Below are 24,790 nucleotides of genomic sequence, written 5' to 3'. Positions count from 1 at the left end.
GATTCATTATTGTCCAAACCACAGCATTTCTATACTGAAGAAACAATGTCCACATTTTTGGTAGAGAAATTTAGGAAGGAATTTAGGTTGATTAGTAATATATTGACTACAAAAGTGAAAAATTTTAAAGATGATTTATACATATTACAGAGGGAAGAATCAACCTGACAGTGTTTGAAGACAAATCTTGAAATCCAAGGAGTTCTGGTCCATGTGTAGTATCAGTTTATAGGCTTTGAGCAAGCATTAGAAGGGAGTCAACTACCACCTTCAAGAGCTGCATTATAAATTCTTGGCTATATGCACAACAGAAAGACTCAAGCTTAATACTGCATATTAACAAAGAATTTTATATTGATATATTGCTAATAAATTTGGCAAAACTTTCATACTATCTTAGAGGGAAAAGAGTTTTTCATAAACTTAGTATGCTGTATAACCAATATAGGATTAATCCAAACTAATCTGTATAAAAAATGAAAGGGAAATCTAGAAGAGACAATAAACACCTGCACAATGCAATTATTTGTGAATATTGTGTATCACACACACACACATACACACACACACCTTGAAATGGTGAACTTTCTAGACAAAACTAAACTTTAGAGAATATTCTTTGAGACACTGGAGTAGGCGAGAATTTTTGAGTACCTTTATTTTCTTGAAGGCCAATGGCAAAGTGCTTTATATATTGTGGTTATTTTTATTAAAAAGTTTCCTCCAAGGGAAGGTATACATCTCAGGTAAAAGTAGAAAGTGGAAAACTATACTTTAAAACTTAATTACCAACATATAGGAGAAAAAATAAAGAAAGAAGAAATAACCCCTATATATGTTAAGTGCTTGACCCTGCTTTTTAGAACTGGTATAAATTTTTCCTTATATTAGGGTTTGAATATTCTTGTAATAGAAACATTTCTTTGCCTTTAATCTCTAGATATCTTTCCTTTATGGTAAAAAATTCTTTAACCCTTTTTGTCTTCAACAAAAAGATATCCCTTTAGAGCTACTAAAATGCCAAGCAGCTTCACATAAAAATGTGCAAATCAAGAAGCTACCATGCAGAACTGCCTTAGTCATGGTAAACACAAAGCATTTCCAAATGCTGACTCATTGTGAGACAACTCAATAACTCCTTTCAGAAGCTGTTTATATCTTCAAAGCATTCTCTATTAGCTACCTCTATAGTTATTTCATAGATTCTGTCCCAACACATCAAGGATAATTATACATAATTGATGAAAACTCACAGTTCAAAAGGAATTCACACAGATGTGTGCATGAGAAGAAAATATGTAAGTATTACTAATATCAATTTCCCTCAGTTAAGGGAGCCTAGAACTATTTTGTTTTGCTGGATTGTCAGTGAGGAGACTGTCATGTAAGTCAGTGAATAGAATACAAGGTCTTCTTTCAATGTGCTTGTGTGATATTCAGTTATCTGGGGGATTAGATTGAACAAAGGAGCAGGAAGAGTAGAAGTTCTTTCTCTGTCTCTGTCCTGGTCTCCTTCTCAGACCAGACCTCCTTTTCTCCTCTTATCTGTGGGCATCAGCCCTCCAAACTGTCTAGTCTCATATGCTAGAGCTTGCTCTACTAGCTTCTAGAAACTCTTTTTTCTAGTCTATCATTTATCATCTACCTGTGTAAGTTGAATCTATTAGCTATCTCTATTTACTTCTCTGTGGTTTATATTTCTATCATCTATCATTTATCTTCTCATGCCTGTTACATCTATGTATAGCAACCATATTTATCTGTATGTGTGTGTCATCTATTAATATATATCATCTTTCTATTACCTGACAATATTTATCTTCTATCTATATGATCTATCATATCAATATATCCTTAGTCTATCTCTCTAATTTAATCTGTCATCTATCTATATACCTACCATATAATTTTTATATCTATCCCATATATCTGGCATCTATATCATTTATCAATTAATCAGAAATCTTTCTATATACATATCAATAATTCATGTTTCAAACCCAGTTTGGTTATCTTAAAAAAAACTAGTCTTCAATAATATTTTTTAAGTTTTAATGACTTTTTTTTACAAATTTTTAGCTTTTACAGTTTCTGTTTATAAATTGAAAACAAGACAATTTAGATATAAATTTGAATAAAAAGCATGGTAAGTAATGTTATTTATTAGGTGAACTGCAGACATTTATGGAGGTAACTAGTGAAAAGTTTCTAAGGGGGTAAAACAATTCTGAGTCATATAGTAGAATATTAACACCAATCCTGTTTGTAATCTATGTAAAATAAAACTATTCCAATAGCTACGTAAATTTCTCATTAACTGTTAGATTATTTTTCTTAAAATTAAGGAACTTTACTATCAAGTAGGATATCAACATTTGACAATATATTATGGTTACTTTAACAACAGTGGCAGAATATATCACTCCCCTTGTCTTAGAGAAACTGAAGCTTGAACCATTGCTTGCAATTTGCACCCAGCCTCAACTCTCCAACTCTGATGATCATTACATTTTCTACTTGTCTAAATTCAACATTTTATGCTCCAAACATATGTGAGATCATGGTATTTTTTTTAAATCCCCTGTGCTTAACTCATTTCATTTACAGTGATGTCCTCTACACTCATTTGTGTTTTGAAAAAAGATAATTTTCCATGCTGTGAAAGCCTGGAGTGCTCTTTGGATAAATTTTAGATGATGAGTATGTAGGATTAAAGGTTTGGGCCAGGGTAGAGCTATAGGGATATAAAGTGGAAATTTCTGGTTTCTTTGGGACTCAGGTTATAATGATGTTTTGCTGGGGCAGACATGTTAAAGAATATTTTGCTAAAGGAGACATACGTGAAAGAATGTTTTGCTGAGGTAGACACAGTTAGGGATGCTTTGCTATAGCAAACATGTGAAATGGACTCATGATGTTTAGAAAGAATATAAATATGACCCCACAGACAGTGGGAGATCAAGCTTTGGTTTGCCTTGTTCTGCCTCGATAGTCTTTGCTGAGGACATGCATGTATGGTTTGCTTTATGTTATGCTGCTGAGCTTTGCTTGTGGTGGCTTCATAGAGAGAAGCTTGCTAAATAACATTCTGTGAGGTTCTTGCTGCTTCTTGCTGCTTCCGTGGACTCAGGCTGATTGGCAAGCTTGGTGGTTTCTTCCGGATTGAACTGCTGTTGCTGATTTGTGTGTGGTGTCTGCTGGGTGGACTGGACTACAGCTGCTGATTCATGTTTGGTGTTTGCTAGTGGATTGGACTGAGATCAGTGAAGATTGGAATCACCCCAAAGAACTATTACTTCCCCCATATCCTAATAACTGTTTTTTCCTACTACCTCCAGTGTTGGTGGGCTAGAGGGGAGATTCCATTTAGGGATGGGTGTTCCAAAGACTTTCACTATGCATTTTCCAGCTGTGGAGGGCTCTCTGTATTTATTCCAATGTATTTCAGGCAGAAGCTTCTCTGATGGTGGCTGAGTGAGTGTAGTAGAATATTATTAAGAGTCATTTTATGGCTGTGTGCCTTTAGCAGAAGAGTAGTGTTAGGTTTTTCACTAGGTCCTTTGCCTACCTAGTCTCAGCCTCTTGGGCAACCAAGCAGTGTTGGGATGAGTGCCGTCTCATGGATTGGGCTTTAAATCTAACCAGATATTTGTTGGTTAGTTCCACAATCTTTATACCACAGTTGCAGGAGTGCATCAAAGTTGGTCAACATTGTAGATTGAAGGCTTAGTAGCTTCAAGGGTTGGCATGTGCTTTTTTCCTTGAGTTGCATGCAGAGTGCCTTCCAGAACCATAATGACTAGTGAGTAGGAGTGAAGGCTCTACAGGTATGCACCAGCTCTACTTCTCCACGTTGTTTAGTTTTACTGAAAATAGATTTTTTTCCTCACATACTATACCCTGATAATGTTTTTTCCTCCCTCTACTCTTCCCAGTTCTTCCCCACCTCCCTTCCCATCCAGATCCATTCCCTTTCTGTCTCTCATTTAGAAAACAAACAGGAGTCTAAGGCATAATAATAAAATAAAATAAGAAAAAACAACACCTAACACACTGAGGTTGGACAAGACAGACACACAGAAGGGGAAGAGTCCAAGAGAAGGCACAAGAATCAGAGATTTACTTGTTCACTCACTCAGGAATCTCATAAAAACACTAAATCAGAAGCAGTAGTATGTATCTGTCTGTTTCCTGATGCATATCCTCTGTTCAGGCTCTGTGCATGTTGTCTCAGCCTCTGCAAGTTCATATGAGCTTTGATTTAGAGAGCCCTCTCATTTCTTGATATCTTCCATCTGCTCTAACTCTTACACTCTTTCTGCCTCCTTTTCCTTGGGGTTCACTGAGCACTGAGGGGAGGGACTCAATAAAAATAAACCATTTAGTGCTGAGTGATGCATGTTCTCTCATTCTTTGCATAATGTCTGGCTGTGGGTCTCTGTGTTTGTTTCTGAATGCCATAAGGGAAATTTTCTCTGATGATGGCTGGATGAGACACTGATCTATGACTACAGCAGAACACATCAGCAGCCATTTTATTGCTGCCTCTTTTTTTTTGAACAATGTTATGTGGATTTTAACATAGGTCCCTGCTCTATCTTGTTTTTTAGTCTTCTAAGCAGTATCAGTTATGGGTCCTGTCTCATGAAATGGACCTTAAGTCAAATTAGATATTGGTTGGTTATACCTGCAAGCTTTGTGTCACTATTGATCTAGCATATCTTATAGGCAGGACACAATTGTTGATCAAAGGTTTTGATCTTGGAGATAGGTTGTGTTGTTTGGGATTTCCATGGGATAGCTTTGACCAACAACTAAATTAGATGTTATGCAATCTCTATACTAGAAGTTATATTTGGTGACAAGAAATGGAAAGTTGGTGTTCTCTCTCCCTCATTATTTGGAAATTTCATTTACATCTACTTCATATACATTTATATCATAGGAAACTTCTGCTTCATTAGGTTTCCATACTATCTCTCAAATGGCCCTTCATTTTATCCATCTTTACCCATATTCATTTCTTTGTCCTTCTCTTTCTTTCTGTTCCCCACTTGATTCTCTAGTTTCATATCCACATCCACCCATATTTACTTATTCTATTTTATTTTCCTAATCAAATCTATATATATATCCCATAGTCCCTTACACAATGCCTAATCTCTCAGGTTCTATCAATTACAGTTTGGTTATCATTGACTTAATAGCTAATATCCACATATAAGCAAATACCTACCATGTTTATCAGTTTTTGGGTCTGGGTTTGATAATCCATGATGATTTTTTCTCCCTTCATTTACCTGAGAATTTTATGATTTTATTTTTTAACAGTTGAGTACTATTCAGTTGTATAAATGTACCACACTTTCTTTATCCATTCATCTGTTCACAGACATCTAGTCTGTTTCCAATTTTTGGCTACTATGAACAAAGCAGTAATGAACATATTTGAGGCAAGTGTGTCTGTGGTAGGATGGATCATCCTTTGGATATATACCCAAGAGTGGTATAGATGGATTTTGATATATATCTATTTCCAACTTCTTGAGAAACTGCCACACTGATTTCCATAGTGGCTGTACAAGTGTGCAATATCACCCAAAATGGATGAGTGTTCTTTTTACTCCACAACCTCAGAAGCATGAATTGTCGATTATTTATTGATTATATGCATTCTGACTATCTTAAGATGAAATCTAAAGATAGTTTTGATTTGCATTTCGCTGATAACTAAGGATGTTGACCATTGTTTTAAATATTTTTCAGCCATTGTGTTTTTTCTTCTGAGAATACTCTGTTTATATTTGTAGTTCTTTTTTATCTGGGTTCTTTGTTTTCTTGGTGAAAATGTTTTAGAATTCTATGTATGTATGTGTGTATGTATGCATGTATGTATAATTGGTAAAAACACTTCCCATCTGCTGTTTGCCATTTTGTCTGAATGATAGTGTGATTTGCTGTGCAGAAGCTACTCAGTTTCATGAGGCTCCATTTATTAATTGTTCTTAGTGTCTGTGCAAATGGTGTTCTGTTCTGAAAGCCTTTTCCTGTGCCAATGAATTTGATGTACTTTCTCATCTATCAGAGTCGTTGTATCTGGGTTTTAACTATCTAATTTTGCCAGCACCCTTTGCTGAAAATGCTATTTTTTAAATCAAGTATATTTTTGGCTTCTTCAAATAAAGTCAGGTATCCATAGGTGTGTTAATTTATGTTTGGGTCTTCAATTCAACTCCACTGATCAACATGTTTGTTTTTATGACAGTACCATACCATTTTTACTTCTATTACTTTGTAGTACAATTTGAGGTTGGTACAGTTTTTTTTTTTAAGTTCTGTGAACTGTTGTGTCAGAATTTTATGAGGGTTGCATTGAATCTGTGGATTGCCTTTGATAGGATGGCCATTTTTATTATACTAATCCTAGTGATCTATGAACATGGGAATCCTTTCCTTCTTATGGTATTGCTTCTTCAATTTTTTTCTCCAAAGACTTAAAGTTTTTTTTATCATCTAAGTCTTTTACTTGGCTACAGTTACCCCAAGATAGTTATTATTATTTCAGGCTATCATGATGGGTGTTGAATTCATGATTTCTTCCTCAGTCTGTTTGTCACTTATATATAAGAGGGTTATTGATTTTTTGACTTAATTGTGTCCATCCACTTTACTGAAAGTATTTATTTGCTGTATGAATTTGTAGTAGAATATTTAGGGTCACTTACCTGCACTATCATATCATCTACAAAGGTACTTAGACATCTTCCTTTCTAGTTTGTATCCCCTTGACCTTCTTTAGTTGTCTTATTCTTCTAGCTAAGACTTTATGTGCCATTTTGAACAGGTAATGAGAAAATGTATGGTCTTGTCTTATTTCTGATTTAATGGACTTAAATTTGAGTTTCTCTCCATTTGGTTGAAATGGGCTGAGAGTTTTCTGTAAAATGCCTTTATTATATATTCCTTGTTATCATGAAGAGATGTTGAAATGTATTTTTTCAATAAATTTATATGCATCTAATGTAATGATCATGCTATTTTTCTTTCAATTTACTTATATGAAATAATACTTTTATCTATTTGTGTATGTTCTCTGGGATGAAACTTCCTTGGTCATGGTGGGTAATCTTTTTGATGTTTCCATGTATTTGGTTTGCAAATATTTTTACTGGGAATTTTTGCATCTATGTAAGTAAAAGTATTTTTAAAGTATTCTTTGTTGTATGTGGTTTAGGTATCAGGGTAACTATGGCTTTGTAAAATGAATGGGGCAATATTACTTCTGTTTCTATTTTGTTGAATGATTAGAGGAATAATTGATATTAATTCTTCTTTGAAAATCTGGAAGAATTTTGCTTTAAAACCATCTTGCTCTGGTAGAATTTTAACTTACTGCTTCTATTTCACTAGAGGATATAGGTCAACTTAAACTGATTACCTGATCTTGATTGAACTTCAATAGGTGGTATGTATAGATAAAATTATCCATTTATTTTAGATTTTCCAATTTTATAGGCTTTTGAAATATATCCTTAGGATTTTATGGATTTTCTCGATGTCTGTTGTTTTATTCTCTGTTTCTTCTTCAATTTTATCCACTTGAATCTTTTCTCTCTACCTTTCCGGTAATTTGGTGGGGGATTTGTCAACTTTTTTGATTTTCCCAATGAACAGTTTTCTTTCTTCCTTTTTTTTGTTTTTATTTTATTGATTTCAGCCCTAAGTTTGATCTTTTGGTGTTATTTCTTGTTCTTATTCTGAAGCTTTACATAATTGTAGCCTTCACTTCTCTTTAGTATAGAGACTATTACAGGAAACACCAAACAATCAAAATGCAGAGTTGTAGAGTCCAGTCTCAGCACATATCTCTATAAAGCAACTCCTGTACCTAAGGTTCAGGGATCATTGAAGAAGAGTAGGCAGAAAGAATGTCAGAGCCAGAGGCCCAGGTTGCTACAAGATTGTGTCTCCAAGGAATGTCAGAAGTTACACCAATAAGTCTAGAGTATATTTTTGTATTTGTCACATACACACATGCACAGACACACACACACACACACACACACAAAACTAATGATCAAAGAAGGCTTGAACTTGAAAGAGAACAAGGTAAGGGCTTGGAAGGAGGATGCAAAAGGGAGAAATTATGTAAATTATAATATAGTTTTAAAAGTAAATCATTAAGATAGCAATAAATAGAAAGTGACAAAATTAATACTAAGCTGAGATCAAGTGGGTAGTGTATTTGTATGGAAATGTATCAGCAGCTGCCTAGAAATTTACTCTGTTTATTATATACTACATGAACTAGAATTCAGGTTAGCTAATATAGGTAAGGGGTACTCTGTAAGGGAGCCAACTCTGGCTGGTGCTACCATGCAGTCAACCAGGACAAGCAAGCTGAGTAAACTGTTTTCAACTGTTTGTCAGCATCTACACTCTGACCAGGGCACAGCCTTAGCATTCTTATGAGAGTGAAGTATTGATGTTCTTAAAATGGCCATAGTCATGACAACTGCATACACTCACTCGGAACTTTATCCACTTTCCATAGGTTATGGAAGAGTCCATCACTGGAGAGAACACACTAGAGTTCTTAGGGACTGAAGAACAGAGAAAGTCCCTTGCCTCCATTATCTGTTCCTTACACTGTGTCATACAGAGTGACAGACTTTAAGTCATTTCCATCCTTACTATCTGGTTCCTAACTGGATTATCTTTAACATTTGTGGAGTCTCTTTATGTTTGGATTTTATTTTATTTTATTTTTATTGATTTAAGTTTTATTGCATTATGATGAGAAAAGATACATAATTTCAATTTATCTGAATTTGTTAACATTTAAAAACATATTTTAAGTGAATAGAATTAAACCACATTCTTGTTTCCCTTTTGTACCCCAACTGCTCCCAGAGACCCTACTTCACTACCTACAATATGTTTTTTGTCATATTCTTTAAAATTTATAAAATATTATAACACTAAAAATGAGTATTATAAAAGTTGTTTAATATAAAACAATCAATTTAACAGTCTTATGTAGATGCTTGTCTAAAGCAATAATGAAAATACATGTTTCTCTCAATATAAATTTTAAATAACTCCAAACATATTAACTGTATATTTTAAAATAATAATCACTACTAGTATTTTTTAAGTGAACATAAATATATAAAGTCTTTTTGTTTGTTTGTTTTGTTTGTTTGTTTTGTATTTAGTAGAGCTTCAGTTCTTGGCTCTTACTGTACTACAAGCCCAAAATAAGAACAATTTTTAGACATTGGATTTCATTGTAATAGGGCTGTACTTCAATGACCCTCACATTACCAAAGGATTTTACCCCCATCATAGCTAAGCTGAGAGTTGACAGTTCTGCTGCGATAAGGAATGAATTGTAGGCACGATTTTTGGAGACAGACTCTCTGCTATGGTCAAAGCTATTTGACTTGAATGAGTGACTTTATTCTCAGCCCACATAGAACAGGCTGCATTCATTTATGAAATGGTGTGTGTATTAAGATGGTCTATCCATAAAGTCATTCACCAACTGTTTCAATGAACAATGGTTCTGCTTGGAGAGTGGCACAGACATTAGGTGAGGGTAAGAATCTGGTTCATTGGCTGTGATAATTTGGAAAAGCATCTCAGAGAAAGAGTAACTTATAAAGTCATCTTCAAACTTGATACAATAATTATAAATGTCAAGCAAAGCATTCAGTCTCACTCTTTGTTGTTCTCTTACCAGCCACTTTTCAAGTTAATTGTCTATGTTTCTTTTGGCTGTATAAATAAGTTTGAAATATGTAAGCTGTTCTGAAAACCATAGTATAGTGCAAAAACATTAAATAAACAATCCTACTAATAGAGAGACTGAGATAGGAGAATCATGATTTCAAGACCATTATGTGATACACAGCAAGACACTGTCATGTACAAACAAGCAGAAAGTGTCTATGGATTGTACAATATTGGACCTATTTCTCCAATTACCAAATTAGAGAGACCATTGGATGACAGTTAACAAATTTTAAATTCCTCATATTTTTGGATTTCATTCTATTAGGATATGTTGGTAATATTAATTTTCACATTAAGATATTAAGAAAAAGTAATTGTTACTTCCTGTTGTTTTTGTTGTAAGAGGTGGAATTAGGTTTGTGTGGGTTTGTTGAAAGATTACTTTCTTGCTTCTTCTAGGGTGTAGTTTTACTCCTTATGTTGGTGTTTTCCATCTATTATCCTTTGTAGGGCTGGATTTGAGGAAAGATATTGTGTAAATTTGGCTTTGTCATGGAATATCTTGTTTTCTCCATCTGTGATAATTGAGAGTTTTGCTGGGTATAGTAGCCTGGGCTGGCATTTGTGTTCTCCTAGGTTTGTATGACATCTGCCCAGGATCTTCTAGTTTTCATATTCTTTGGTGAGAAGTCTGGTGTAATTCTGATAGGTCTGCCTTTATATGTTACTTGACCTTTTTCCCTTACTGCTTTTAAAAATCTTTGTTTAGTGCATTTGTTGTTTTGATTATTATGTGATGGGAAGAATTTCTTTTCTGGTCCAGTCTATTTGGAGTTCTGTAGGCTTCTTATATGATTATGGGAACCTCTTTCTTTAGGTTAGGGAAGTTTTCTTTTTTTATTTTGTTGAAGATATTTACTGGCCCATTATCTTGGGAGTCTTCACTCTCTTCTATACATATTATCCTTAGGTTTGGTCTTCTCATTGTGTCCTGGATTTCCTGGATGTTTTGGGTTAGGAGCTTTTTGCTTTTTGCATTTTCTTTGACTGTTGTGTCAATGTTTTCTATGGTGTCTTCTGCTCCTGACATTCTCTCTTCTATCTCTTGTACTCTGTTGATGATGCTTGCATCTATGACTCTTGATTTCTTTCCTATGTTTTCTATCTATAGGGTTGTCTCTCTTTCTGATTTCTTTATTGTTTCTATTTCCATTTTTAGATTCTGGATGGTTTGGTTCAATTCCTTTACCGGTTTGATTGTATTTTCCTGTAGTTCTTTAAGGGATTTTTGTGTTTCCTCTTTAAGGGCTTCTAGTTGTTTACCTGTATTTTCCTGTATTGCTTTAAGGGAGTTATTTGTATCCTTCTTAAGGTCCTGTATCATCATCATGATAAGTGATTTTAGATCTGAATCTTGCTTTTCTGGTGTGATGGTGTGTCCAGGACTTGCTATGGTGGGAGAATTGGATTCTGATAATGCCAAGTAACCTGGGTTTGTCTTGTTTTTACACTTGCCTCCCCCTCCCCCCAATCTGGTTATCTCTAGTGCTAACTGCCCTTGCTAAATCTCACAGGAGCCTGTCCTTCCTGTGATCCTGGTTGTGTCAGAACTCCTCAGAGTCAAGCTGTCTCTGTGATCCTGTGATTCTGAGATCCAGTGATCCTGGGCTTGTTAGAGCATTGAAGAGTGGAGCTTCCTCTGGGTGTTGAGGGAGTAGCTGTGGAGTTTGAGCCCAAGGTTGGCTCAGGGCACCAGCCCAGACAGACCGGAAGCCTATGTTTATATTTTAAAACCACACTCCACAAACTGTGTAGTGACTAAAACTCTCTCAAATAACATTTGAATTATATGGTTTTAAAAGACTGAAATTATATATATGTATATATGTGTGTATATATACACATATACAAACATATAATTTATATACATTATATGTATATATATATACATGTATATATATTATTTATTTATTTTAGTTTTTCGAGACAGAGTTTCTCTGTATAGCCCTGGCTCTTCTGGAACTCATTCTGTAGACCAGGCTGGCCTCAAACTCAGAAATCTGGCTGCCTCTACTCCCAAGTGCTGGGATTAAAAGTGTGTGCCACCACTGCCCAGCTAAGACTGAAATTATAATTTGTTACCCAAATACTAGATAATACTTTTTAAAATACTGCATGCACATTCTTCTGTTTTCTGAAGATATGAGGACACAAAAAGTTCAGAAATCTGAAATATCTTAAGCACTATACTTGAGTTAATTCTTAGATGTTTCCTATTCTGTACTCATGTTTTCATGTCTACTGAGAATATCAATCAATCATAATTGGCTTGATCCTCTTCAATCTCATGTCAATTATAAAACTCGAACTTGTGTCATTAATTCCTCCTCAGATTCCGTTGTTAATGTTCTGTGAGCTATGCTACAGTCTACAGGTTGAGTCAAAGCCCATGATCTCTAGGATTCCTGGTCTCTGATGCTGCTCGATTCCCTTCACGGCTTCTAAGTATTAACCTTGATTCATGGTTCTTTTCCAGACTTAGAAAGTTTGAAAGGAATCATGACAACTTTACGTTTACATTAAAATTTCAGTTCAAAGTATATTTAAATTACTTTAGAATGACTTGTTATGCTAAGCAGTTTTGCTCAAATAATAACACCAGAGTCAAATGAAGGTTGGAAAGAGTTTCCTTGCCACATCCTATTCCTTCCAGCTTGTAAATGTTCCTCATATTGTTTAATAGCATATCTACAATTACATACATAGTGTATTTTATTTTAACTTGGGGATTATGACTAGTGCTCGATTTAAATGGGTTTTGCAATGTTTTCAGCTCCTAGAGGTATAGAACATTTAATTTTTCTTAATGCTCCGAGGAAATGAAAGGCTACAGTGACTTTTTTTTTCCTTAATGCAGGGAGCTCTACATACTTTTCTCCAGTTATATTTGCTTGCCTGTCCCTGACCAGGGAATTTCATTCAATAGAATGTTATTTCCTAGGGACAAAGGAAAGAAAGAATGTTTAGAAACTAGCAAATCCTAGAGCAGAGAAACTTTGGGCAGGTTTTCTAAGTTAAAACTGAAACTTGGCAGATATGTGTACAATTTTCATTTGCTATTATTCCATGTTTATTGTGTGTCATTTGTAGCCTCTAAAGAGTTGTTGGCAGGTACTTGGGTAAAGAAAAATAAATTGAAAAAAATAATCCCTCAGCTATTCGTGGCTCGCTGGACAGAAGCAGCACAGCTTTTTTTACTTTGGGCAACAATTTACCAGGCTTGTGAGCAGATGGTCCTCAACATGTGGCACTCTTAGAATTTGTGATTTTCAAGAGGCAAGTCTCCTCCAGACATAGCAGGTGACAAATGGTTCCCCAGGTGTGGGATGTTGCCTGCTTCCTTATTAGACATCTGTCATAGAACAGCTGAACTTACAGTGTGTCATAATGTATCTTTCACTTGATTTTCATCTAGTAAATAAGGGCTAGTTCATTAAATTGAGATAATAAAATTTTGAATATAAAGTGCCTGAAATATCTAATAGGTGTATGGACAAATCAATTCTGTAGAGTTGGAAAGCTTAATCTGGCTCATGGCTTCATGCCTACTGAGACCATAAACTTTACATTTTAAAACACATTGACTCTCTGCACAGATGAAGAAATTCAAATACAAATAAAGTGATGTGATTTTTTGATTACTTGACAGCTGACCTTCATCCTCAGAATTCATGAGCCTTTTACTGACATATTCAACGCACAGGCTCAGCCTGGTATTAGTTACTATGGAGTTCAGCAGAAATTGTATCTTTTTGATATGTAATTAGTATCTTCATTCCCAAAAGTTTATAAAGATTTGTAAACAATAATGTTTTTTTAAATATGATTTTATAATTACAAAAGTTTAACAGATTAAGTAGAAGAATCAATTAAAATCTAGCTCAAATTGGAAGCATATTTCTCAGAAAGCTATTTCTTGATTTCACATATTTTCCTATAGAATATCTGAATTATTGTGCTTATATATGGCCCCTAACATCTTTTGTTCTTTAATTAAATGAGTCAAAGAGACTAGGATTGCTGAAAGCTTAAAATTTGATTGTATTCTCCCAAGTTCTATTTACTAGAATTTCTGATTTCTTACTAATATTATACATTAACTTAGTTACATAGTGATTGTATTTAACATGTCCTCTTTTACAATGTATAACAGAGTGATAAATTAAAAAACAAACAACTTAAAAGTAATAATGAGAGATCACAGAATCAAACTTTAAATAGTAAAAATTGATAAGTCATTCTACATTCTGAGATGTTAATGTGTGTGGGAGGTATATAGAAGGACTGACCTTGAGTGAAGAACACTTTTTCTTGTCCTAGAACATGAAGTAAAGAAGAAAGATAAAGATATGTGACTTTTCTCCTTGACATCCTAAAAGTATATGAAAGAAGCAGCTAAAGCAAGACAGAGTGAGGGAAGGCACAGTCTGTCATGGCAGAGAAAGTATGGCTGCAGGAGCAGCTAATGTGTGGCTCGCTAGCAGCTGGCTATAGCTTTGACAAGTGAACAGTAAGAAGCAGCAAAAGTGTGTTGGAACCCTGGCCAGCCAATAGCCCATAAGTCTTTCTTCAGCAATCATATGGTTCGGCATCTGCTTAAAACGTGTGTCAGGTGAGGACACCCTGTCAAAGCACATTAGCCGGGAGCAACATATATCAGCCAATGAAATAGATAGAGGAATAGAAGTTCACCACGTGCTCTCACATGTATTTACTACTATCAAAAAGAATTTTGTTGAAAACTCAGAAATACTGAGCAAAGGATAGAGGAGATGACATATAAGGGACAATAATTGTTTATATAACCATCAATTTTTCCATTTTTTTTTTTTGCATGGGAGAATATGTAATGGTGCATTATGGTAGTCAGGAAACAATTCTGAACATCAGTTCTGTTCTTCTACCATATGGGTCCCAGGGATCAAGCTCAGGGTACCTTTACCTGTTGAACCATCTCACCAGCCCTGTATATAACCCCCTTTTAAGTACATATCATTCTAGTTGCTTTTTGAGTTGATGAATCAGAAAGTCTGTGAGATGATATGACATTTCTAAGTCTATACAGCTAAGATGGCCCAGTGGAACTCTTTCTATTACTGTGTTACTTACGATATGCTGAGGAATTAGTCCTATTGCTGATTGATTTACACTTACACTTTGAGATTTCTGGTGCATACCATCAAAGCTGGTCAAGCCCATTGTCAGCTTGCTGGACATGAATTCCCCCAGGAGACAACCTCTGGCTATGTTAGTAAGGTCATTTCTAAAGAGGACCGAGAAAGGAAGACTCACCCTAAATATGGACAGTGCCATTCCATGGACTGGGGACGTAGAATGACTACAAATGGAAAAGACATGAAATCAGCTGAGCAGTGGGTTTCTCCGTTCTTAGCTCCCTCGTTTGTACCGTGCACCAAACATCTGAAGTCACGATTCCTTCCCAGCTATGATGAACCTTATCTCTCAGAACGATGAGTCAAAGCAAACCATCCATGGGTTAAGCTGCTTTCTGTCAGGCATTTAGCTGTAGCAAAGAGAAAAAAAAAACCACATCACGATGTTCTACTATGGCATCAGGGTTGAGGACTGTGAAAATTTTCATATTTTCCAATTTTAGAAAACTAATGCTGAATGAGATGGAGTGATACCAGGATTTGTCTAAAAAACTCATTCCCTATATTTTGACAGTTAATGTGTGCTTTCCTTTTGACTTTGAATATTGTTAAATAACTAGGATTTGATATTGTGATGTTTCCTATTTTATGTGATACTGAAAAGTTAGTAATTAAAACATTCATTGACCTTACTAATCTTATGCTTCATTCACAAATCTGAAATTTCAGAGAAAAACAAATAAGTTGTTTCTTTATTTAATGTCAAACCCACAAGCTTTGTTTCCTATTTTTCTAGAAAACAAAACTTTTAAAACATCAATGAAAGTATTGAAAGAATCATATCTCACAAATTGTTGTATGGACTACTGACTTCCAAACCTTCTTTTCCAATGTGATTTTTATACCTGTTGAGAAATTAAGCATTCATTTCTTCACCCTTGCCTCAGAGCTTCAGCCCATAAGAGAGCACTTTAATTCTTATCACTTCATTACCTGCTTTCTAAATGATCCTCTGTGAATAGAACTCCCCTTGATACAATTTGAAAGTGCTTTGAAAGAAATAAATGAGATGAAATCTCTGTGGAACTGAATGACTCATGAAATCTTAGGCCTCACAAAAGCAATCAAATTATTAAAATGAAGCATTTGAAACTTCTAGAAGTGTAATAATTTTCTTATAAGCATCCTTTTTTGAAATCTTTATTCTTTTTTTTCATATATTATATCCTGACTGCAGTTTTCCCTCCCTTAACTCCTCCCAGCCTCTTCCTGTACTTCCTCTCTCCTCCAGGTCAACTCCTTCTGTTTCCCTTAAACACCCACACCTACCCCACAACAAAACCCATAACCCAAACCCAAACCCAAACCCAAACCCAAACCCAAACCCAAACCCAAACCCAAACCCAAACCCAAACCCAAACCCAAACCCAAACCCAAACCCAAACCCAAACCCAAACCAAACCCAAACCCAAACCCAAACCCAAACCTAAACCAAAACCAAAACCAAAACCAAAACCAAAACCAAAACAACAAAAAAATCCAGCAGGATTTCAGCCTTACTCCTAAGTTTTATGACAAAAGAACACGTGGTTTATTTCCACATATTTCTATCAGGGAGTCCTTTTTAAAAATTTACTGGTATCCCCTAGTGTAGGGGGATGTCAGGGCCAGTAAGCAGGAAGGGGTGGGATGGTGAGCAGGGGGAGAGGGGAGGGGACAGGGGCTTGTTTTAGTTTTTATTATTTTATTTTATTTTATTTATTTTATTTGGAGGGGAACATGGGAAAGGAGATATTGTAAATAAAGGAAATATCTAATAAAAAAAATTCAATGGTATCTGTCCATCCACCAGTTGAATATATCTTTAGAGTCTTTAGCTATTTCCTAATGTACCTTGACTATAGGCATCCTTTGCTATCCTCATGTCCATACCTGTTATAGGATGTTTGAATTTGTTTCTAGTAAGGCTATGGTTCAACCCTTAGCACACATCTTTAAACCCAAACAATGAAGGTAAAGTTAGTTTGTAGAAGGAAGCACCCATGTTTGAAAGTGATGACTAATTGACTGGCAGACAAAGTGACAAATCAGAGGAAAAAATTAACAGAATAAGAAATGCCCAACTCTCAGGGGACAAGAGAGGAAAGGGTAGCTTACTTAAGGGAGACATTGACAGCACAGGAGTACAGTAGAGTTCATAGAGAGCAGTGCAGTAGAGTTGAGACGGGGAGTACAACAGCACAGAGAGGGAGAAGGAGGCAGTTTTCCAGGGAGAGTTCTACAGAGGCAGATTAAAGAGAGAACAAGCTAGATACAAGTAAGCGCTGAAGAGCCAGCAAGAGAATGAGAAAGAGTCAGAAGATTAGGAGAGATTTCTAGAGTTAGTTTGAGGCCAAGCAGAGCGATTCAGAGGCCAAGAGAAAAGCCAGATTGAGAAAGTCACTTGGGTGTTTGAGACAGAATAGCTGAGTTGAACCAGTGAGTCAGAGCTCACAGAAAGAACTAGAAAGGGCACCTCATTCAGCAGTAAGTCTCAGAGGCTGAAAACATTCTAGGACTAGATTAGATTGTACAGAGGCTAGAAGCTTCCAAGACTAAGCTCCTCAGAAGCAGGAGAAAGTTACATTTACACATATCAATATTGCTCTGTCTCTTTTCTGCATCTGTAACTCCCAACTTCTTTGCTTTGTGACCTATTCCTTGGGCTTCTGTTGCTACAGTGTGAAATAGATCTCTTTTTTTAAAAGTCTCCTTTCAAATGTACTTCCAGCCTTACACATCAATGGACCTCTCCAAAAGACACATTTTCTCTCAGTTACCCCAATTCTACCACATGGCATTTCTGCTTTTCACTTTGTTTTTGTAACACATAATATAATTTAACACACTACATTCTGTACTTATGTATTAACAGTATAAAATAAAATCTACTTGAAACCAAGTAATTTACTATTGTATTTGTCATTGTTTTCCTTTTATACTTCTCACAAGATTTATTTCCTGTTGACTTTTAAAATATATTAACTTTAGTAATTATTTGAGAATGTCACGACATGCATTTCTATCATTTGCATCCCCAGTAATATCCCCAAATTCTCCTAGTCCTACTCCACGCTTCTCCCAACTTTGTGCTTTCTTCCTTTTAAAATACCATTTTATTTACTTTAAATAAAATGTAATTACATCAGTCCCCTTTCCATTTCCTCCCTCCAATTCCTCATCTCTTCCCATGTCCTTCCTTGTTCTACTTCCTCTCAAATTGATTATCTCATTTTCTTTTATTGTTATTCATACACACACACACACACACACACACACACACACACAAATACAACTTGCTGAGTCAGTTTAGTGTTGTTTGTGTGTAAATGTTGTTCTCAGAGTAACTGTTAGGGGATTCTTCCCAGATAGAGACTAATTCTTCCTCCCTCAGCAGATCTTAGTTGCCTTAGGCCTTTCTCAAGGAGAATGTCCTATAAGAATTCTTCTTTCTACATTAGCATGTCTATCGGTATTGTCATTGTTCAAGCACCAACACTGAATGTATTAAATTACATTGAGCCATATGGAAGTGCATCCCTGTCATTTTTAGGAGACACCATTTCACAGCCGATCTCCCGGTCTTCTGACTCTTACAGTCTTTCTGTCCTCTTTTCTTTGATGGTCCCTGAACCTTAGGTGCAAAAACTGCATTATAGGTGTATCCTTTGGGAATGGGCTCCCTGTTATCACTTAATCTTTGTATTATGACTAGTTGTGGTTTTGTCTGGATCTAACCTGAAAGTTGCCTTCCTTCAGTCTAGCTTTCATAGTGCTATAAAAGTAGTCAATAGAGGAAAGCAATCATTAGTACTGTACAGTTATGATGCCTATGAACCACAATAACCAGCATGGCAAGGTTTCCATAAAGGTGAAATAATAGCATTCATACCTTGGCAGTAACCAGCAGCTACCAAGATAGACTTAAAGGTGGTAAACCATGCCTGGTAATAGAAACCTACCAACTACTAGAGAGATCATAAATATTAGAAGAGAAACTACTACCACTATTACAACATTACTAGAACAGAATAGTTCCTATTTTTATTTTTTAAATAATCAACCAAATTTCATTTGTACTGACCAAATACTCCTGGTTATGAAATTATCCACTTGCAAACTTAAAATTATAATGTGAAATTATCCAGATTCTCAAATTGTGGATCACAACCCCTTTGAGGGCCAAAATATTTTCAGAGGGGTTACCTAAGACCGTCAGCAAATACTGATATTTATATTATGATTTATAACACGAGCAAATTATGGTTCTGAGATTGTAACAAAAATAGTTTTACAGTTGGGGTCACCAGAACACAAGGAACTGTGTTAAAGGCTCACTGCTTTAGAAAGGTTGAGAACCATTGCCGTAGTGTGTGCTTGAGTTACTTACTTGAGATCCTATCCTTAAAGAACAGTGTTGCTCAGAAGTTAGCAACTTCCAACAGCTCTTCAATTTCAATGTTCAATGGCTTGATCTTATCTAAATCCCATGCGAGTAACCACAGCTGCTGTGAGTTTAGGAGTGAGATGGCTTGTTACGCCCATAAGACACTGGTCTCTCCAATCTCCGGGTCTTATAGTCTTTGCATTCCCTCTTCTGGGATGTTCCCTGTGCCTTGGGTGGGGGTGTATAAAGATATCCCACCTGCTGCTGAGCACCTCACAGGCACTTATTCTTTGTACTTTGATCAGTTGTAAGTTTTTGGATTAAATAACACTGAAAAGAGAAACTTCTTAGATGAAATCTGAGAGTCGTACTAACCTATGGATATAAAAACACAATTTGGAGGGCTATTCATTACTATGCCCGTTTAGTAGAATAATAGTAGTAGATTTACCACAGAGGGGATGGGAACTCTTCAACCATGATCATTTTTTGTCAGATTTATATTGCTAGGCATTTCATGCTGTGGAGATAGCCTCATCAAGCAGAAAGTGGTTGCTTATGAAAGAAGACAGTAAGACAGAGAAAACAGAACAGAAAGAGAGAGAGAGAGAGAAAAAGAGACAGAGAGAGAAGAGAGAGGTGTTTCCCCCTTATAATTTAATTTTAGAAAAAGAATCAACGAACTAAACTCTCCCACAATCCTTATCTCTTAGGTTTATAGGTTTATCATCACCTAACACTTGTGTTGCACTGTAGAACAAGCTAGGGGAAAACCAGATCCAACTCATAGACCCTTAGGAAGTAAGATTCAACAAGAATAATGAAATACATCAAAATATTATTTTCTTATTGATTTTGTGGATTATTTCTCAAAGCACTTTAGTAAGAATTTCTCAAAAATTAGCTTAAATTGTACTCATCCCAAGGCTCAACACTCCCCCTTGCAGGCTGATTAGTTTCATGAACTAAGAAGAGTAATTCAGCCGCCATGAAATTAATTACCCATGCTTGTAAACTAAACCCATCTGCCCACCTTCTCTCAGCTGAATCCCATGAGAGCCAAATGAGATGAAAACATTTCTTAAATTTTATTTATTATTAGTTATTATTTATTTATTTATTTTTACAATTTTTAGTAACATTGTGATTAACAGTTGTGAGCAAGGTGGCTGATTACATACAGCTATTTCTTTTTCTCTCTATTTCTGTCTGTTTACCTCCGTGTGTGTGTGTGTGTGTGTGTGTGTTTAATTTTGTCTGCTTTTAGATGAACTCAGATATTAAAATGATTCTTTAGAGACATTTATTTATGTATTAATTTTAGAGTGTAACTGGCGATAACTTCTTTTTCTTTTTGACATATATGATGCCAAAGGCAGAGGAAAATTCAGTATTATTATACTCTGAACATGTGGTTAACAGGAGTTTTTTAATAAAAAATAAAATCCAGTCAATTAGTGAGGAAAAAGAGCTCTGTGTTCTTTGACTTATATCGATTTAGAGGGCTTTGTTTTATTGGTATCCTTCATCCCCTCTGACTCTTACATTCTTCCCATCTCCTTTTCTGTGACATTCCCTGAGCTCTGAGGGGAGGCATTTGATGGAGACATCCAATTTATGGCTGAGTGTCCCAAAGTCTCTCACTCTCTGCATAATGTCTAGCTGTCCCTATAATTTTCTCATCTGCTGTAGGGAAAGCTTCTCTGATGATGGTTGAAATGGCACTGATCTATGAGGATAGCAGAAGATCATTAAAAGTAGTTTTCTTAGTACACTTTTTCCTACTTTTTTTTTTTTTTTTTTTTTTTTTTTTTTTTTTTTTTTTAGACCAGCATTATTTGGTTTTACCCTATGTCCCTGCGTCACCTAGTCTCAGGTTCTTGGTCACACAAGCAGTGTTGCCTATCGGTTCCATCTTGTGGAGTGGGCTGTAAGTCAAATCAGTTATTCCACCAGCTTTTTGCCACCATTGCCCTAGAATATCTTGCAGGCAAAACATCATTGCAGATAGAAGTTTGTGGCTGGCTTGGTTTTACATTTCTTCTTTGAGAAAATAATCCTGGATATTGAGACTATTTACACCATAACTTAAACACATTAGAGAAAAAGAACATAGAGAGCAAAAAGGACCACAAGACAAATATAAAGAAACAGGGTGAGTGTGGAGGGAGAAATCACCATGTCTCTCTGCACAGAAGGTTTCAAGTGAGGCAAGTGGTTTCCTCCTAAGGGTTTCACAGAGAAATTATCATATTTAAGAGGAATAATTAATGTATTTTCAGGATTTTTCATATTTGGAGATACTGAGTTCCTGGAAATACCTAAAAAACCTAGTTCTGATGTGCTATCTGACCTTCTATACATAGAACCTCTCCTTCCTATGTTGTTCCCATCACATTTTAGGTGGTTACTCCTATAATGAGGGTGATTTTGGAAAGAGTTTTGATAATTGTCTTCTTGTCATTTTTGTTTCTTATTACTCCCGAATTTCTCTCTCTCTTCCCCTCTCCCTCCCTCCCTCCACTCACCTATCTATCCTAACTATCTGTCTGTCAGTCTACCTATCTAATCGTCTGTCTTTTCCAATGTATGTTATAGGAGATCACCTTCTTCCTCATTTTTCCCCAATTTTTCATGTCATCAGTAGAGTCAAAGTTCCTTTATATCAGAAGAGTAATAGCATCATATACCAAATTTACTAAATTTTAAAAGATTAATTGTTAGGAACGTATACAGAAGCTTTGAGGCTTGCATTACTTCTAATATTTTCCCAACTACTATAGTTTGAATATTGTATACTTCATACCCTTCATGGTCTTTAAGATGCTCTACAACGTTCTAAGCTGCAGATAATTGCTAGCAGTGAAGAATAATTCCTTCTTTACATTTGCAGACAAATTCTGTCATGCAGAGATTCAATTGACCTGTTTGCTCCATTCTGGAAGAAATCTATTTCATACCATTTATAAATTAATTTAGGAATTTCTGTTTCCAAATTGCTATTAAAAATCACCTTAATATTGTTCATGGTGTTTCTTTGATTCTGTTCTTGGTTCAGTAGCTAGTGGAATAGTAAACCCATCAACACCACAATTAGTAGTAATCTTGGTAAAACTTTGAGCAAAATAAAAAAGTTTATGCTAAGTTTGGTTTGTAGTTTTGTGTTTGGAAATTGTGTTGGATATTAAACCAAAGCAAACTGTCTTGCGGGTTTAATTTAGACTTTGATTCTTATATGCCCTTTCTTCTATTTATTTTGTCTCATTTTGATTTGCTTTATTTCTCCCTAGATAAACAACCGAAAGACATATAATTTAATGAGAGTTGTGAAATTTTCCCTCCTGAGCACTATTTGGATTTTACAGAATGTTTAGATTTCTTGTTTACCAGTCTCTCTGCAGTACTGTGTAGAGGGACAGGCCATGCCAGGATCCATCCTGAGCACACAGAAGCATATACAGTGAGCTAGCTGGATTAATGATTGACTAAATAACTATGGTTGATTTCAAAATACTCACCCAAAACAAATAAAAATATTATCTGAAATATCTTTTTGACTTTGTTTGTGCATCATGTTTTCTTACTACTCCCTTTAGACGCTTAATCACGTAAACTAAGTTAAGGGGATTTTTTTTTTAAGTGTCTCAATCGTAGTTTATACTCTTCTTTCTTTCTTTCTTTCTTTTTTTTTTGCATTTTTTATTGGGTATTTTCTTTATTTACATTGCAAATGTCATCCCCTTTCCCGGTTTCCCCGCCTTCTTGAAACCCCCTATCCCATCCTCCCTCCCCCTGCTCTATGAGGGTGTTCCTCTACCCACCCACCCACTCCCACCTCCCCACCCTCGATTCTCCCACACTGGGGCATCTATTGAGCATTCATAGGACCAAGGACGTCTTCTCTCATTGATGCCAGATGAGGCCATTCTCTGCTACATATACAGCTGGAGCCATGTGTGCTCCTTGGTTGATAGCTTAGTGCCTGGGAGTTCTGAGGGGTGGTCTTGTTGGTTGATATTGATGTTCTTCCTATGGGGTTACAAACCCCCTCAACACCTTCAGTCCTTTCTACTTCTTTAAACTCAGTCCTTGCAATCACTTGTTTTTCAAGAGTAATGTTTAATTTTATAAATAAGTAACTCTTTTGAAATCAGTCTCCCTGAAAGAGCTGTTGATGACTCTGAGAGGTGTCCTTGTGTTATTGAAGGAAGTACTGATTATTATTTGTTTTTGAGAAAATATTTATTTCTGTAGGATTCCTAATATCTAAAAGATTTTCCTCCATTTGTGTTACTTTGTCTCTGAAAAGTAGAAGATATTTTACTCTCGCTCTTACAGATGACAGTGGCCTTTCAAACTTCACATAAATTTTTCTTCATAAAAATATAAAATAAATTATGTTATGTGTAAGTAGAATTTAACTATGTAGTTATGTACATATGTTTGTTAACCAATGGATTTTTCTATCTCATCACTTGCAATATTTTTTATCTACAAACACTAGGACAATACTGTATCAATTCATTATTCACTCTGCTTAGACAATGACTATATAGAAGATAAAAAGACATGCAAAGAAAATGTAGGCACTCACAGAGAACATGTTCTTCTGAGAAGAACATAATTGTATTGTTTAAATCCTGGAATCTATTTTCTAGATTATAAAGCAGGAATGTATAATTAGGTCTGTTGGAAGAATATTCATTTTTCCTTAACAAAAATCCAATGTTTGTAGCACCTGCGACCTTCCATTTTATACCATATCTCCAAACTACATGTTAATCTGAATTCTGTTTGGGAGAATAGTCTATAGAATTAGAAGCAAGTCATGGATCAAAGCTCAGAAAATATATTAAGCAGTAAGCAAAATAAAGTACTTGATGCACACTAGTAAGGAAGTCTAAACATGTTAGATTTCCAATGGCCAAATTTAGAATTATAGATAACCAAACAGCAAAAACTATAAGTTTTACAATATGCATATCACACTGTTCAGAGGCAAATAAAATTTATCACTATTCACAGGTAGCTGAATATATTTTGAGGATTTATAAAATTATCTTAGAAATTTCAGTTAAAAACTTATGTTTGAGCCAGGCAGTGGTGGCGCACGCCTTTAATCCCAGCACTCAGGAGGCAGAGGCAGGCAGATTTCTGAGTTCGAGGCCAGCCTGGGCTACAGAGTGAGTTCCAGGACAGCCAGGGTGATCCAGAAAAACTCTGTTTCAAAAAACAAAGCCAAACAACCAAACAACCAAACAACCTCTCCCCCCAAAAACCAAAACAAACAAACAAACAAAACTCATGCTTTTTATGTCCTAAGTTATAAAAAATTTTCATGTAAAAAATTCCAAACTGATTAGACATAAGACTTTTTATTGTTGTATAAACTGATTAGACATAAGACTTTTATTGTTATTAGAATTTGATTATTTTATAAAATTCTTTTAAA

Source organism: Mastomys coucha, unplaced genomic scaffold, assembly GCF_008632895.1.
Source record: "Mastomys coucha isolate ucsf_1 unplaced genomic scaffold, UCSF_Mcou_1 pScaffold21, whole genome shotgun sequence".
Lineage (NCBI taxonomy): Eukaryota > Metazoa > Chordata > Mammalia > Rodentia > Muridae > Mastomys > Mastomys coucha.
Note: the sequence above shows the minus strand (reverse complement) of the source record.